The 17,781-nt window shown below is 37.2% G+C and overlaps 1 protein-coding gene across 8 annotated transcripts in view; it reads right to left on the reverse strand.

The window, feature by feature from the left end:
- The window catches only part of HIVEP2 (HIVEP zinc finger 2), a 196,981-nt gene that overhangs the window by 143,869 nt on the left and 35,331 nt on the right, over positions 1-17,781 (reverse strand). Inside the window, exon 1 of one of the 8 annotated variants that reach the window (XM_077999482.1) lies at positions 9,379-9,460. The exons of 6 other annotated variants lie outside the window; for them this stretch is intronic. The gene's annotated coding sequence lies outside the window, so the exon portion shown is untranslated. Of the gene's footprint in view, positions 1-9,378; positions 9,461-17,781 lie in introns of those variants that run through there. One more of the 8 variants, XM_028847172.2, reaches the window with a different exon arrangement.

Consider the following 17,781-nt stretch of genomic DNA (forward strand, 5'->3'; position numbering starts at 1 on the left):
AACAGGGTCCCAACAGATTTAAAACAATTTAAGTGGCCCAACTAAGAAGATTTCCACCATAAAGAAGGGGCACGTCCAAAAGAAGTCATGTCTAAGGGCACCTGGCTGAAAGTACGGACTCATGTGCACAAATCCACACATACCCTCTGCTGGCATGGATAATGCTCTTCCTACATCCCGGCCGAGGTGCCAGAGAAATAAGCAACCTGACCCCCCAAGAGTCTTTGGAGCCTGGCAGTAACCTGAGCTGCTCTAGGTTATTTTTGCTGATGGCTAGTAGTTCTTAAAGGGACTGTATTCTAAGTACACATGTCCAGACACGGGATGCAAACTAATGAGAAGACAGAAGTGATCGACCTATCTTCATTAAATGAAGTCCATAAACGCATATAATAAATAAACGAGAAGATATGTGAGCAAATATTTTAATGACCTTTCAAAGGGATCAATCATATATCCTGTGATATAACATCAATGGCTTAATACAAGGCAATACTGAATAACATAGAATTCTATTGGTGTACAATTTAAACAGACAGCAGGCATTTCCCCCAAGGCTCTGTCCTCAGTGCAAACCTCCTACTTAAGGGAATGGGGAGTCGAGATTACAGATGGAAATGACTTCCAGGACTGAGCTCTACAGTTATCATCCCACTTAAATGCTCGCTACAACTCTTAAAAGTATAATCATTCCATTGCACCAAAAAGGAAAGTGGAGCTCAGTGAGGCTTCGTAACATCCTCAAAAGTTACATGACAGGTGGGTGCAAGCCCCTTCCAATAATGTCTATGGGAAAGGTGAAGATTCTGAAAGCAAACATCCCATTCAAGAAATCATTAGTCCTTTCATTCTCTACCCCACATCCCTATATTGGCCAGGCAGGAACTGGAAAGTGGGACCTGGAGTCACAAACACCCAGGTTTGTAAACCTTTTCCACCACAAACTTGCTGGGTGACTCTGGGCAAGGTGGATACAATCCTTGAGCCTCAGTGGGAATAACAGTAGTACCTACATGGTCAGGTTGTTTAGAGAGTAAATGAGGTCATCATGTGTGTAATATATTTGGAATGGCGCCTAGCACAAAGACACCCCATAGTAAAACAATTGCTCTTATCAGTTGTATTAGTATTCCTAATTCGGTAAGTGTGCAATTCAATTTGCCTTGAAAAATTTGATAATCTATAATCATAAGAAAAATCATGTAACAGCTAATTATCAAGCAGGTACTATACAGATACCATCTCTGGTGATCACAATTCTGTCAGGCAAGTGATCTGACTCCCCTTTGCAGATGAGGGAACTGAAATTTACAAAGGTTTAGTATCTTGCCCAAATTACAACTAGCAAGTGACAGGACAGGGACTTTAATTTAGGTCTGACTTCAAAGCCTATACTCCTTTCTCTCAATCGAGAAATAGCCAGAGAAATGGCATGAAGAGCAGTGAGAACAACACTCTATTCTACCCAGTTCTATTCTACAACTTGTTAACTCTGCCCTAAGGTCAGTGTGCAACCTTTCTAACCTGTTTCACCTGCATTTTTCAGGGGGAGGGAAGCCTAATCTCTGCAGCATGTTATCCATCCATTATTGGTTTACAGGTAATTCTACAGAGAATGATAAAGTTCTCTGTATCCCTATTTAAAATATATTATTGTAAGGGTTCATTTCTGAGCCATGGCTCTTCAGAAATCCACAAGTCCTGTATTACATAATCATGACAAAGACACACAAATGTATAAAATCTTATAGTTCATAAAGCATCTTCACAAACATTCACTCACTTAATCATCTTAACAACTCAGCAAGGTAGCTATGTGCCTGTTTCTCAGATGACGAAACTGAGGCACAAGTTAAGTCAATTGCTTATAGTCATATAATCAATAAATAGTAGAGTTGCCATTTTAATAGCTGGGTTTTGTGATATCACATCTGTGTTCCATCTATTGCATTATGTTCAGCTCAGGAAAAATATCAGCATCTTTCTAGTGTGATCTGCTATACTCTATAATATATCAAGGGATGACATATTACTAGCCTCCCCTTCTGTCTTTCAGGTACTATCCTTTACTTGTGGTGTATAATAGACTTTTAATTAATTTCAACATTTTTTCCTAACATAGCATAATATCTACTCAAGAAAACCAAGTTAACAGATTAACTTCCCAAAGCTTGACTGTTCAAGAGCACAGGGGCCATATCTTACTCATCAAATTATATTTGATACACAGTTTCTACCCATAAACTTAGTAGCACTTAAAAGTAGATGATCCATAAATTAAATTGAATAAAGCTCAAGACAACTGTAACTTTATAAAACTATATGCCTCTATTTTACATAACAATTTTTAAGAACTTTAAGATACTTTTAACAGTGAACTTGACAACAGAAGCTATGTTTCAGGATCACATTTATTGAGTGTCCAGCGTGTCTTGCAGTGCTCCAAGTGTTTTACATTTACTACTTTATTTCTGGAAAACAATTCTATGGGAAGGCACTAATTTTTTTTTTATTTTACAGATGAGTAGACTAAATCAAGTTAACTTAGGGTATAGAGCTAGTTAGTGGTAGAGCAGTCATTTGAACGCAGGGTCTACGGCATCCACAGCATGTGTTCAGAACTACTCTACTACACTGTCCCCACTGACAATATGCCAGACACTGTCCTCAGACCTTAATTCATCTTCACAACAACCCTGGAAGCAGTAGAAAATCATCCTGGAGATTGAAAGTCGCCTTGATAATTCACTGGCACGAATTGGTATTCAGGAGAAAAACTAAGTAATCCAATTTAATTGTTTATAACAGTCCTTCTCCATGACCAAAATTATCACAAGTAGCACATCCATCACATTACAATTTTAAAAGTTGTTGGGAAAATAAAACTTAGAGCTACATTTTAATGTTAACACTTGAAGTTTAAATTTATAGACCGTTTACCTCTTCTTGAACAGTATCTTGATATGTTTTCTGTGCAGTCTTGTAAACTTCACATTGTTTTTTGTTTGTAATCTTGCAGTTATGACTCTATCTAGCATCCACTGAAATTTTGGTTTTTTTAAAACAATAAAAATCTGGTAGAAATGTTTTTTTCAGGACTTAAATTCTTGTTTCTTTTCTTGCTTTCATCTTATTTTATCATTTTTTTTTTCTTTTGTAGTTTCTCTTTCTTGTTATTTGCTTTGTTTCCTGGTCAAATGATGTAGGACGGTATGCATAGCAATCTTCCAAAACGAGATGCTTAACAGCAGTTTCCTCAAAGTTGAGTCTGTGGACAATCCACATCATTATCTCCAGGGCTGGGGCTCCAAATCTACATTTTTCAGCAAGTTGCCAAGGTGAATTCTCTACATACTGGGATAAATCATAAGGTTTTCAGTCTGCTGATTCCTGTAAGTCGTTCTTCCATTGAAGCCTTTTTCATTTAGCAGAGTGTATGTGCTAGTTTTATAAAAAACATAAACTTCACTCTCTAGACTTCAGCTGAGAGTGTCACACAATATGGGGCATTTTATGTACTAAATTTAAACCAAAGACTTTAACACACTTTATTATTTATTTCAATGTGTAGCAGCCAGGAAACACAACTAGAGAATAGAGAGGGGATCAAACCAGGCCTCCAAAGATAATGAATGGCTTAAGAAACGCACCCAACCTGTTTCATTTAAGTTGCCCAAAGCAATAGATTTTTATTTTTGGTGTTTCATTTGCATATGAAACCTGACCATTTGGATCCCTCAATTAACCTTCATTATTAAAAACTACCTTATTGAACCAACTAATGGCCGATGTTAAAGAAAAATGTTCAAATAAAACTTCATCGGAAGTTTTCATTTAATAGAAAGTATTTAGTTACTAACAATGCAAAAGATAAGCTAAAACTTAGAACGTGACCTTTTTTGAGATGTCACTTGCTGAAATGTTTGATTATTGCCCATAAAACCCGACAGGAAATTCAGATTACTATATGTGGGTCTCTAAGACAGGCTAATATATTCAATTGTGTCACATCACCTACCTTCCTAACCTTCACACTTAGTGTTTGTTCTTCAACCTTATGGAGACACCCAATTCCTCAATTCCAGCAGTTCACCATCTTCCTCTTCCTCCTGCTCTGGGTTTCTTTCACTATTGTCTCTGAATCCCACTGTGAACCACTTCACCCTTTGTCTTGCCAGTATCCCAACTCATCTGACACCCTTGCCCTTCATACCCATCCTAAAAACCACTCAATTTGGTTCACTGGTTTTTCTGTTCCTGTGTAATCTAGAGGCGCTGAGAAAAAGTACCAATTTCACAGGCTGAGCTACTTCTGCGGAGCCCTCTGAATGTCGGCCTTCTTATTCCAGGATGCTCTGCTCAGCACTCTCTGCCATTTCCTCCAGAGACAATTCCAAGTGTTCCCCATTTTTGTCAATATTATCCAGTTTTTCTAGATAAATAAATTGGCCTTTCACTTCACAAAAAGAAAAAAAAATAATGAATTTTTTTTCAAAGAAAATTATATTTGATGCACAGTTTCTACCCATAAACTTAGTAGTATACCTCCTCCTGCCCCAATCAGTCCTTTCTAGAGCTCAAAGCACTCTAGCTGCTCCAGGATTCTGCTCGATTATCATCTTTCCTTTATATCATCTACATTTCCCTCTCCAATGGCTCTACTTGGTCAGCACATATAAACAGGTTCACACTGATGCAGAAACGCTTTCTGGGTCCTATGTCTTATTCTATCATCTCACTCCTCCTACACACAGCCACGCTTTCTTGAAGTACAGAGTATGACTATATTGTTCTCTTCTCTACCTCCACAAACATAGTTCCAGATAGGCCCTCAATAGTTATTCTCATTGTTTCAATATTGATGCTGAAAATAGAGAAAGCCCAATAGAAAGGTGGAAAACACAGTTCAGCAGCCACTTTATAAAAAGAAAATATCCAAAAAAAAAATAAATAAATAAATAGGAAAAGGGGCTCAACTTTGTTAACCACCGAAGAACTAAAAATTAAAACTACAAGGGTACACCACTACATAGCCATCAGATGGCCAAAATGCAAAAGATGAAAATATCACAGCAGGTTGAGGACAGTTAGGACCCTCATGCATGTTAGAAGGGGCACAGATTGTCATACATGCTTCAAAAAGGCACGTGGTAATAACTACTAAAGCGGAATTCATGCAAGCCCCATGATCCAGCAACTCCACCCCTAGGGCTGCACCTGCAGAGATGTACCATACTATTCATAGAAGCACTATTTGTAAGTGCCAAAACCAAAAGTAATCCAAGTTTATCAATGGTAGAATGAACGATTATAGCACATTCATAGGATGGAATTCAACACAGTAATGAGAATGGATGATTGTTACATGCGACAACATTAACAAATCTCACTGACATACCATGGAGTGAAATAAGTCAGACACACACACATGAAGCAGAGCACATGATTCCATATGTATAAAGGACAAAAGCAGGCAAAAGTAATAGATACGGTGTTAAAAGTTAGGACAGCAGTTACCCTTGGGTTCTAAAATAACTGGAAAAGGGCAAGAGATGTGCTCTTAGAATGCTGATAATGTTCAAATGGTGAAAATCCATCAAACTGTCTACATCCTTTTCTGTATATATATTATATTACACAATTTTGAAATCTGGATATATTGATTCATCATTGAGCCACTTCTTATTCAAAACACTCTTGACTTCCTTTTCTGTCTCACTCTATAGATGCTAAGATCCTGAGGCCAGGGACTAATCCTTGTCTATCTCGGCTTCCCTACTTCCTATACAGAGCTTAGTACACACCTGCTCTCAACAAATGATTCTGGATGAGTGAACAAGCATGGCACCTCAGCCCCACTGATTTTGTTCTCTTTTATGCTCTTGACACTGAAGTCTGCATTTTCTGCCTCTTCCCTGGGCTCCAGGTCTTGACATCTGCCTATAGACACTGCAGTGATAACAATCTGCCCTTTATTTGGAACTGGCTTTGAGTCAGGAGCTTTACCTATCACAAACAACCTGCACGTCAGTCATTATTATCCCCACTTTACAGACCAGGAAATCAAGGATCTCCAGAGGTTTACCTAAGAATGCACGGGTGAAGTACTTTGAAGAAGTAAAATTGAAACTCGGGTCTTTCTTATCCCAAAGCCAAGGATCTTTCCACAGACCACACATGACCACAGATACAACATATCTAAAATGTAGGTCACACAGGCCACGCTCAGTGGCTCACGCCTGTAATCCCAATATTTTGGGAGGCCAAGGCGGGCGAATCACCTGAAGTCAGGAGTTCAAGACCAGCCTGGCCAACATGGCAAAATTCCGTCTCTACTAAAAATACAAAAATTAGCCAGGTGTAGTGGTGCGCACCTGTCCTCCCAGCTTACTCAAGAGGCTGAGGCAGGAGAATCACTTGAACTCAGGAGGTGGAGGTTGCAGTGAGGTCACACTACTGCACTCCAGCCTGGGCGACAGAGCAAAACTTCATCTGAATAAATAAATTAAAATGAAAATGAAAAATGAAATGTAGGTCACTACTTTTCTCAAAGGCCTGCTCATCTTCCTTCTCCTGAGCAGTATCGTCACTACCCAACTTGTCACCCAAGCTGCAAGTCCTGGGAATTGCCTTCAATTTCCCTCACCCTTCACACTGACTCAGCCACTAAGTACTGTGTGCTAAGCTTGACAGTCCATCTTGTGCTTAGTATTCTAAATATCGCAGCATTAATTCAGGCTTTCATTTTTTTCTCTTGAATATTACTATAATTGTCTGCAAACCATGTCTCCCAAATCCAGGCTTGTCTTCCTCTGTATCATTCTTGTGATGCTGCTTGAGAGATCTTTGTAAAATGCTAATCGGAATATGTCCCCCCGTCTTGCCTACAGGACAGAGTTCAAATGTAGCAGCATGGCATACCCTCCTTGACCTGGTCGTGGCCAAGCTCTCCATATCCTTCCCTTGTGACTCTACTCCTCCTCCTCCCACCTTGTAATCCTGCCATGTGAAATGCACCTCACAAATGCACCTTTCTGTTTCCATGTCTCTGGATCCTTTTTTGCTAAGGCTTTATCTTCCTGGAATGCCCTTTCCCATGCTGTCTACCAGGCAAATTCCCACCCATCCTGCAAGAGGCAGCTCAAGCACTTAGTCCTCTGTCAAGCCTCTCAAGTAAAGCTGCTGCATTGCTTTCATGTCACAGCTAAGCTTTGTGCATCCTTCTCTTACAGCCCTTTCATAATGTATTGCCGTTTTTACAGACTGCAGCCTTCAGTTCTAGACCATTAGCTCCTCGGGGACACATGTCTGCTTTTTATTGCATGCTCAGGCCCACATGCAATAGTCAACAATACTTGAACAAGTGAATTAGTAAATGAAACCAATTGTATGTGTACATATAATCTTAGTTGCAAATAATTTATTTTTAAAAGCAAATCCCAAGAGAATGATCCAGGCAGAAACAATGAGGCAAGAATAGGTCATTTATCTTTGTAAACTCTAGGAGAGTGCAGCTCAAAGTGTAAGGCTGAAAACAACATTTAGCTGTTGTGTGTCCGCAGGAACATAGCATCCTCCTCTCCCAGGCCACTCGTCAATCATCTCCTCCTGCCACCACCGCAGCCATCTCTGATCCTGGGCAGGGGTTAAGTTCAGGGGTGAAAGGAAAAGGGTGAAGATCTGTATTGAATAGACTATCTCCTGGATCCCTAGTCTGTGAATCGAGTGGAGAGAATCACTGATACTCAACCTCAAGTTTTCAGTGAAATAAAAATGGTCTAAACCTTAATAGAGATGATTCTCATTGCTAATCAGGATAGAGCAGAATATTCCATTTATCTCCTGGATTGGCTAAAGTGGAACAGAGCAAAAATAAACATTTTTCAGATTGTGCTTTCACTTCTAAGATGCAGGACAGGAACGTGGGCATATCAATAGTCAAGTGGTGATACTATTAGTTCTGAATGAAGAAACTAAGCAAAGGACTGGTGGAATTGACAAAGATGAGTATGGCTGCAAAGCACAGTGAGAGAAGAAACTTGACATCTGACAGTTGAGTGAGGGGCTGAGAAACTCTAGGCAGGAATACCCACTTCGCCAATCACTCCACGCCACCTCGCCAGCCCGGGCCACACGGTACTTAAGTACAAGGCGGGACATCAGATGACCTACCAAAAGCACTCCTTGCACAGAGGAGAAAGCTGACTATGGCTCTCGCCAGCCCCTACTCTACATGAAGGCTACAATTAAACAGCACTCCCTGGAATAAGGCTGTGGAAAGAAGCAGCCAAGTGCCCCCCTGAGACACACAGAAAAGCAATAACTATGTTGACATTCCAAGAAGAGAGAGGGAGAAGAGCATTTCTCTTGCAGTCACATTCTTTAATTGCCTCTTCTGGCTTCCTTTCTGGAGAAAGAAGGGAGGTGGATGGTGGCTGGATCATGTAAAAGACCAGAGTGCAGCTGATGTGAACTTCTATCAGGCCTCCTTGCACAAAGACCTTATTATAATACACACATAAAAATGCATGGGCAAGTCTTGGAGGGTTGGGGTTTTTCCCCCCAAACTCACTCCCAGCCCCGTGCTTTGAATGCAGTTGTGTATACACACCCTCTGACAGAATAGGTTCTTCGTGTTGCCATGGAGCTGAAACCTCTGTAGTTTAGATGGAAGGATCACAGTGCTTTTATGCTTTTAACAGCAGAGGTAAGAATCACTGCATAATATTAACTCCACTTTTATTTCAGATTTTCAGTTGCTCATCTTCATATTCTGCGTGAACTCTATTTAATTTTTTTACTTACTCCATGTAAAATTACCTCATAGAAGCTGCTAGCAAGCTGATTCTTGTCTTTGTAAATCAATATGTCAAAACTTAAGTGCATGCATGATGTGTGAGTTTTCCCCACCCCTGCCCTTTCTAACAGAGAGAGTTTGTGACCTTATCACATCTAGGGAAGTTTATGAGAAATGCAAAGCACAAATCAATCCATAGCTAATAAATATGCTACGAAACACATAAAACGTCGCAAAACCAGTACCTATTTTCTCTGATATGATAAACCTAAAGATTATTTATATTCTGATTATTTTTCAAATAGGTTTCAAGAATCAAAATCATATCCAGAACACTTTTGCAAACATAGATATGCTTCTGCAAGTTCCTCTCAGATCTTGTTTCAAAACTTAGCTATTACCCTATTGTTTGGAAATCAAATAAAATAATCTAATGAAAGAAAAACAAAGTAATTCCTAGCACAACCTCAATGTCTATGCTGCTCCTCCTTTTCAGATTTTGTATCTCCTAAGAAATCAGTGATTTGACTTCTGCAAAATCAAATGCAAAGGAGTTAAATAGAACAATTTTGATTTCCTACCTGGAAATATGATTTTGGTCCTAGTCACACATTCTCATAATCTTGAGCCTCAATGTCTCAGGTAAATTCGCCAATCTGCCGACAAGAAGTTTTGTATTATGACTTCTCCTCCCACAGTGCATGCATTACAACTTGACTAGGAAAATGACCTTCATCTTAACCAGAACAGCAAAACTGAATCAATTGGTTTCAAAACTGAGAGTGCAAACATGTGGAGGAGGGAGAGGCAAAAAAAGGTGGATAAGATGTTGCACTAAGCTACACACAATATTAGTGCTAGAGTGCTCTGCAAAATGAAATCTTAAGAATTAGAAAATAGTTTATGAGGAATAAAATAGTGATGGCACTAGATGATAACCCAAATAATAAAATAAATATCCATGAATCCATACCAAAGTCAATCAATCAGTCAATAAAATATGTAGCTATTTCCTCCCTTCAAAGATAAAGCTTAATTCTTCTCCAGTTAGGTGTGGGCTGACTTTCAAAGAATAGAATATAGAAAGAGAAAAGCAGTAACTTTACAGTGGAAAAACCTGGCAGAGTCTACCGTAACCAAGTGATTAAGGTTAACATCACCAGTGATAAGGCATGTTGATGTGACACAATTCCTAACAAAATGTGATGAGATGGGAACTTTGCCTTGTGGTATTTTGCCCCCAAATCCATAACTCCAGATCACAAAATTCCTGGTCCATACTCTTCCAAAATGTCAATTCCATCTGAAACAAGTAGACTGTGCCATGGTACTATCACATTGTGTCTTGTGTCATATTAAATATTTTTAAGTGAGTAGCTAATTAATACCAAATAAACTTCTCAGGCAAACCAAACCATTCTTTAAAACAGTTAACCAACCACTCAGAACAGCCTTTTTAAGATAGTAATATTATTTAGATAAGAATTTTTCTTCTTCTGTTTTGAAGCTTTCAGAACACCTCAGTATGACATCTTCAAATGTTGTACACTTCAGCTAAAGACAGTGCATATATTTCCACTATGACTAGCAACAATGGTGCTTGTATTGATCATTCTGGCAGCTATTTAAATAGGCTTGTTCTCTCCCTATCTCAATGGCCTCACAATGCTAATACTACAATGCTCAGGACCTTCTGAGCACCCTAGCCACATGCCCCTTACTGCTTGTGGACAGGCATTCCCCAGCCTCTTGGCTGGGTGACAGCAACCACAGCAGCCCACAAGACGGGTGGAGAACCAATGAGTAAAATGATAAACATTTGTGATGAAACAGGATGTTAGAGACAGGGGGGTGAGGAGACAAAATATCTCAACATTGAACTACTAATGCTACTTTGGAACTCCTAACAGTGTTCCCTTGTTGTAAAACTAGAAGCAGTAAACAGGTATTTTCTCTGGTGTTTTCTCCTTTATTATAAATAATTTCAGAATTACTGCTATACAACACACCATTACCCAGGCACAGAAGTTAAGACTTTGAGCTAACTGAACCACAAGCACTATACCCCCATAAATATTGTAAATGTTCACTGGAGACACTTAAACAATTATGTGAAAATAAAATGTTTTCTGGACAGAGAACACATTTTCAATAGTTCAGCCCTTGCTGCTGATTGAATGTACACTTTAAACCACCATTTCCCCTCTTATCTATGCCAGTTAGTAACAGCAACAATAATCACTTGCAAGCCCAGGAACTTTCCTGTCAAGTATAAATTTAAGAAATTCTGAAATAAACATAATACTTCACTAACACAGTGTCCTAGGCTCAGACTTCACTTTGATTGACTCTCAATATGTAAGTAAATATCTCTTAAGCTGAAATTCTACTGAAACTATTCCCTGATTTCTGTACTTGGAGTACAATCATTTTGTTTTAATTGCTATGTATTGAAGAATCCACAAAATATTAATGTTATAATTATGTTATAACATTAATGCATCATGAACTCCTGCTCAACCCCATAAATTAATGCACCAGTACATATATGCATATATACCGGTACCATATTGCAGAAAAAAATGGTTGAGGTGGTTCCCATTACTTCACACACTGATTCTGATATCAAGGTTAAAAAAAACAAAACAAAAATGTGAAATCGCCACTATGGTGGTGCTCTCTTGGACTCCTTTTTAAAGAGGGTTATCAATAAGCATGTCTTCTTAGAGTCTATGATACTCATCTCTCTCATCCATTTCACTCTTGCTTTATTGCTAATGATTGCACCAAAACAAAGTAAATGATTGCAACAAAATAAAGTTTAAAAAAATTCCATCTTAGTAGCAATTTGATATTTTAAATAAATCTCTGAAAACCTTTTCCACCTGAAGTGTCCTAACAGTGACAGATCATTCTGCAATATATACAAGGAGATGGAACACAGCTATACACTAAGGAATATGGATGAGGCAGGAAGTGACTGAGATGTAGCAAGCTCACTTACTTCAGACTAAACACAAAACTTCATAGCAATATTAAACCCAAACTTCTAGTCATTTTTAGACTTAAAAACCCAATTCGATCTGTCTGAATTTCAACTCGTATTTGACAAGTACCTCCAAATGAAAAAGTGGGAAATTACAAAGATGAATTTGAGGACACACATTCTACTTTTGTTCTCCACTTGTTACACTTATCATCCCCAAATATTATTTACCCATCTCTTTTATGCATTTATCTTTAAAACTCATTTCTGGAAAACTTAGTAATTAACATTTTGAAAACAATGCTAGAGTAAAAAGGTTACAGCGTCATATATATTTCCTTTAAGAATGTGTTAGATATCGCCCTTTAAAGCTGTTGTTCGTGTTGAACAACAGGACATCAAACTTGAAAAGGCAAAATTAAGCCTATGAGAAAACGCACTAGGTGCAGTATCAGAGATGAAAGTGACATTTCATTCCAAGCACTACTGCACACATGCAACTGATAAATTTCCTACTAGTACACTCAAGTCTAAATCATACCTCACTACGGATATTAGTCCATACTCTTTCTGAATGAAAATAAGGCAACCCAATGAAACTGATGACATGCAAAAAAAGATAAACAGCCCTTTTTACCCTTCAAAAGAACAAAAGAACACGAGAATATTTCTATCAATACTGATATTTTAAAGCATAACACCATAACCTATATTACTCTGCAAGATCAGTTTATTATCCATTTGTTTTCATTTATCCCGAAGATCATTCTTAGTCTTTCTACTTGTATCAGTTCAATTTGTTATCTTCACACTATTATTATCAGTTAAGTAACCCTGGGTAAACTGCGGTTTTCATATCTATTGACCTGGGATAACATAGGCTGATATGTCATTAGCATAAGCTTGTCCTAACAAGTATGACTCCTCTCCTTTTATGATTTGTTATAACCAACTTAATTCCATTTTCTTAACTATCTTGATGATTTTGGTTACCCATTTACTTTATAATATTTTTGATATTACAATTTATCTTTTAAAACTAAGGGAAAACAACCTTTCATTCACTTTTTAAATTCTTCCTCTACTGTATGAAATATTGGAAGATATATTGAATTCCCATCTCTAAATTAAAGTTAAGAAAGATACTGCTCAACCATCTACCAATAAACTATTTACCAGATAACTTAGGTTATTTAAAAATAATTATAATATCAATTAAACCAATATAAAGAAAATCTTGAAATGCACTATAAATTCCAAAAGTGCATCCTGTTTATACCATAAAATCTGAGCCTCAGAAGAAGAAAACCAACAAGGCATGATTTAGGTAATCAATACGGGGGCCTGCTAAAATGATTTCTGCAAACGACCAATGAGTTGAGATCACATTTAAAAATGTACTATTACTTACAGTTTAAAAACAAGACACTGGAAAGTAGTGTTATAAATGCTCAAAAGCTCGTGGAAAAAAATAATTTCCAAACATGGAGTGTTTTTCAAGTGTTTAATAAATATAAGTGTTTTTGTTTTTAAAACTGAGGTTAAATACAATTATTAATTTACTAGCCAGATTCACTGTACTCAGAAATTTCTGAATGTAGTTTTCATTTGCTGTCTAAACCATCAATCTATAAGTCTACATTTAATCTGAAAAAATTATATGACATATTAGGTCCTTTAACTACTAATGGTTCAAACTGTTAATTCCCCCCACCTTGGTCATGGTTTTAGAATATACAAGTCCGTAAGAATCCAAGCCACTTGACAGTAGACCAAGAAGCAACATAAAAAATGATAATCAGTCCAGGCGCGTTGGCTCACGCCTATAATCCTAGCACTTTGGGAGGCCAAAGGGGGCGGATTACTGGAAGTCAGGAGTTCGAGACCAGCCTGGTCAAAATGGCAAAACCCCATCTCTGCTAAAAATACAAAAATTAGCTGGGCATGGTGGCACATGCCTGTAATCCCAGCTACTTGGGAGGCTGAGGCAGGAGAATTGCTTCAACCTGGGAGGCAGAGGTTGCAGTAAGCTGAGATAGCACCACTGCACTCCAGCCTGGGTGACAGAGTGAGACTCTGTCTCCCAAAAAATTAACAATAATAATAATCAGATAACTACACTATTTTTATCACTGTAATTTTAAAATAATTTTGAAGGCATTCATGAAAAACTAATCAGAAACAGATAATCTAGATTAGATAAAGCTAAAATCATTAATTGCATAAAATAACAAAATAATAATTAAATCACATTGAGAAATAGTAGAACCAAGTAGATATAAGGTAACAAAAATTAATATTTAAAATATATAAAAAGCTCATAGAAACTTTTCAAAAAATAACCAAGAAATAAATTAGAAAAGATATGCCAAGTCAATCCAGACAAAGAAATGTAATTAATAAAGATATCTCATTAATTATTATTAAAATGCAAACCAAAACAACAATGCAGTCAGAATTTTTACTTGGGCACAATCATGATAAAAATGGAAAGCAATTTGAAAATGGGGACCATGTATGATAAAAAAATATTTATACCCTTTGAAAAACAACCCCAAAAGAAAAAAATAATGAACATTCAGGAATAAGGGGATTTTTAGAAAACTGTGATCATTAAATTAGATTAAAATATGCAGCCTTTAAAATTAGAATATGGTAATTTGCAAAATGAAAGTGTTTATAAAAATGATTTTGAAAGTAAGGATTGTATCAATATCATGATTATAACTATTTCAAGTGTATGAATGTGGGCAAAGATCAAAGACTATTCAAGGAAAAATTTTAAAAATCAAGTTGATACATTGTAAAAGCCTATGAGATAGTTATGCATCTTTTCTTTATTGGTGATATAATATTGCTTGTGTGATAAATTAAAAACTTGACAAGAACAAATAAATTACAGAATCCAGTCAGTTCCAAAATGAAATCTCCCAAATGCATCAACCAGTACCTACCAAAAAACAATGATTACTCCACAGGAGAGCTCACCAATGGCCAGATCTCTGTAACCAAAGCAAGACCTATATCCTACATGAAATGAAACTGTGAATGGTCCATAGCATATCCATACTCTTTAAGCTATTAATCCATGCCCAAGTGCTTACAAAGTTTACTACCTAGCATGTGATGCTAGATTGTTCATTTTTATCCTTGTGATTGTACTACATCCATTATTTCTATGGGAGTTCAGTATACACTACCAAATCACGTTGTTTGAATACAGGCAGTTCTCAACTTACAAACACCTGACAAAAACCAAAAATAAAACCAGCTGCTGCTGTCCCCGGGTTGTCGCCTTCTAGCACTACCAGTAGTCTTACTGTTACCCCTAGAGAGTCTCAGCTGTTGTGAAGAAATCTAAAACTTTTTAGAGAATTTGGGGAGAGAAAGGGTCAAAGCAATAAAATAGCACCAGATGCTGAATATACACAAAGCACACAAAGTCACTGCTCACCCTCAGTCGTACTTGATAAAGGTTTGATGAATGAATGAATTTCCTTTTCACCTCTGTAATTTGAGCCCCATTACTTTGTCTCTACCCTACTCCAGCAGCCTGTTAACAAGCCTCCTTTTGGGGCTCTTGATTCATGGAGCTGGAGCTCAAGAAGGGAGTGAAACCTCATAAACAAACAGCTGCGATCAACAGGCTGTCCACTGGGCAATTCAACAGACAGGACCTGCACACAGGACCAATCCAAAAAGGTCTGTTCTTGTGACCTCCCCTAGAGCACCGGTTTGATGTATTACTCCAACTGTACTTTGATGGCCTTAAAGAAGCAGAACCACTTTAAACACATCTGAAGTCTAATAACTTTTTAATTCATTTCACCCCATGTATTTCTAACTAATCATTCGTCTTCTGAAATTTCAAGCCACTCCATTACTCAAAAATCTTCCTCAGCTCTCTCTTACCAACTGAATTACAGAAAATCAAAGAAACTCAAAGTCTGAGAGGTGTGAAAGGACTTTTAGCACAACAACCTAAAGAAGAGGGCAAAACAACTTCACTCTTTCATTCAAGTTCCATCACAACATGGTCCAGGCTATCCTACTTATGATTCGCAGATCTTAACCCTGTACATTTCCTGTCTCCTGACTTTCACTAATGCCACCATTTATATCATACTTTATTTGAATGGTGCCCTCATGATTTTGCAAAATCCAACTCTTGGGCAGCCATATGTGGTGTTCCTACTTTCACTTGTAACATTATGTCCATTTTCCAACCCATCTCTGCTTCTAAAGATGCTAACCAATCCTCAAGGTCCACATCTTCCAGAAAAACGTTTCCTGGTTCCTGCAACTGGTCTTTTTCTCTGAACTTTCATTTCATCTGGTTTATGCCTCTTTTTTGTATATTCTGTCTTTTCTAGTAAAATGAGTTAGTCATGCATGCTATTAACAATATTAGATTGCATTCTCTCTGAGAACATGATCTAGGGTTCACATTTATTTCTATACAGTTTCTAGCCCATTGCCAAAATCAGAACAGGTACTCAAATAATTGTTGGCTGGGACTTTTGATTGGTAAGAAAATACAGATGACTTAGGAACTAGAAAAGTTTAAAGGAGTGGTTTAGACTGAAATGGGCTATAGCAATCAAAGACCAAGGACTAAATTTTGATAACTTGGTGTCTTCAGGTTGAGTGGGTTGAGAAGAGTGCTAAGTGGTAGGATATCACTGTCAAAAACACACTTTTCCCTATTTCAAAATTTTGCCTAAGATCAAATACATACCTATGGAAAAAGACTTCCTCTCATCTTTTCCTCCACTCTGTAAGATACCATCTCGCAAAAAAAAAAAAAAAAAAAACCCGAATTCTACACAACAAATTAAAAACACAGTTTTGAAACAAAGTGCAAAGGAACCAAGCATAATTTAACCTGTTTTATAGAATATCAAAAATAACTTTCCTTTTTTAGTTAAGAATAGTCTACTAAAGGGCAGATTTCAACGATACAAATCTGAAACACTTGAAGAGCAGGTATATCATTTTAGAGGTATCTAAACGTTATTTTCTCTACTATATGGAGCCTGTGTGTCTGCCTAACACATAACATTCATTTTCTTAATTAGTATGCATGCTGAAATATCTATTTTAATAAATATATTGTGATCCAAGGAAATCCTTATGATCTATTAAAGGACAATTAACTATAAAAGCATTAGCTGTACAGAAAGAGATAGCTTCAAATTGCTATACATAGATTTCTATTATCTATAGACAAAAATCTATCTGAATATTTTTCAAGACCTTAAAAGATGCTGTGTTTACATAGTAATGGTATAGTATACATTGGCAGATGATTCAAAATATTTTCATATATATCTATATATATGAGTATTTATAAATCTGAAAATTAAATCCCATGATTTTAAGACAATTTAAATATAAAGTAGGCAGGGGAGAGTACAACAATGTTAGAGAGGAGATCACTGAGGAATGAATGAATATATGTTAAGCATGTTTAATAAGCCTTTATACACCAACATTTTTTGAGATTACATATACCTAAAATGCAAAAAAAATTGCCTCTGTTTTTAATCAGAAACGTCTCAGGGTCATTATCATAAACATAGGTCACCATAGCAAACCTACTCATTCAATTATTTTCATTTACTAGGAAAATACTTATGAAGCCTCTTCTATGAGTCAAGTACAACATTAAGTCCTGGAGATAACAGTATCATATGGGGCAGGCATGGTCTCAGCCCTAGTAGAACTTAGATTCTGAGTAGAAAGATCAACAAATAGCTACTGTAAATTGGGGGAAACACAGTAATAGCTTCTGAAGCTACTAAGATGCTTACATTTGCTTACCCCTGCACTCTTGTTTCCTCCAGTGGCCTATATTTTGATCTTTAAGATCTTGCCTCTGATTTTTATAGTTTATCTGTTTCCTTCTTCACTTTCAGGCTGTCAGTGATTACATTTGCAGTCAATATGTGATCCTTTACCAGTGACAATATTTGACTTCCATATACTGCTCTTAATC

Source organism: Macaca mulatta, chromosome 4 (genome assembly GCF_049350105.2).
Source record: "Macaca mulatta isolate MMU2019108-1 chromosome 4, T2T-MMU8v2.0, whole genome shotgun sequence".
NCBI classification, from domain to species: Eukaryota; Metazoa; Chordata; class Mammalia; order Primates; family Cercopithecidae; genus Macaca; species Macaca mulatta.